Source organism: Lathyrus oleraceus, chromosome 6 (assembly GCF_024323335.1).
Source record: "Lathyrus oleraceus cultivar Zhongwan6 chromosome 6, CAAS_Psat_ZW6_1.0, whole genome shotgun sequence".
NCBI lineage: Eukaryota > Viridiplantae > Streptophyta > Magnoliopsida > Fabales > Fabaceae > Lathyrus > Lathyrus oleraceus.
In genome coordinates, this window is record NC_066584.1 from 181,459,553 (window position 1) to 181,460,358 (window position 806).

Consider the following 806-nt stretch of genomic DNA (forward strand, 5'->3'; position numbering starts at 1 on the left):
GTTGACTAGAGGTCACAACCCTAATCCAAAGGAACTTGAGAATGAACTATGAAACCCTTGATGATGATAGAACCATGATGATGGTAATATATCCTTGCAAACAAGATGATGCTCAAGACCTTTGAAGAATTAAGAAACCCTAATTGAAGCCCATACCCTCAGATGGTTGATAATCAATTCATAGAGACCCTTAGGCTTGAATCATGTAACTTCTCCATCTTTTGAAAAGACTTTGGAGGATGACCTTCTTATTTCCATATGATATGCAAAATGCAATGCCTAATGCTCTAAGCATGAAATGCAATGTGTCAAATAGTCTCAAGAAGAGGAGGGCAAATTTTGAGGAGTTACACTTGGGATAACCTTAGAAGAGTTTTTCTTGCGAGATATTTTCCCCCAAGTAAAACCGTCGTTCTCCGAAACCATATAACTAGATTTACCCAAAACCAAGGAGAATCGTTGTTCGAAGCTTGGGAGAAATATAAAGAGTTGTTACAAGCATACCCACATCATGGTTTAGAAAATTGGTTAATCATTCAAACCTTCTATAATGGACTTCATTACAACACAAAGATGACCATCGACGCTGCCGCAGGCGGTGCTCTAATGAACAAACCTTACCCTTAAGCTAGTGCCCTCATCGAAGATATGACTTAAAACTATCAACCATGGGGATTCGAACGAGCGACAGTTGAGAAAAAGGAAGCCCAAGGAGGAGTGCATGAACTAAGCTCTATAGACATGATGCAAGCTAAAATGGACGCATTAGCCCTTAAGGTCGAGCATATGTGCATAAACCCGAATAC

The 806-nt window shown here is 39.8% G+C and overlaps 1 non-coding gene across 1 annotated transcript; it reads right to left on the bottom strand.

The window, feature by feature from the left end:
* Positions 1-411: 411 nt before the first annotated feature.
* On the bottom strand, positions 412-518 carry LOC127099768 (small nucleolar RNA R71). The gene has a single exon (XR_007794240.1). It is a non-coding gene; the product is annotated as a small nucleolar RNA R71 (small nucleolar RNA).
* Positions 519-806: the final 288 nt, after the last annotated feature.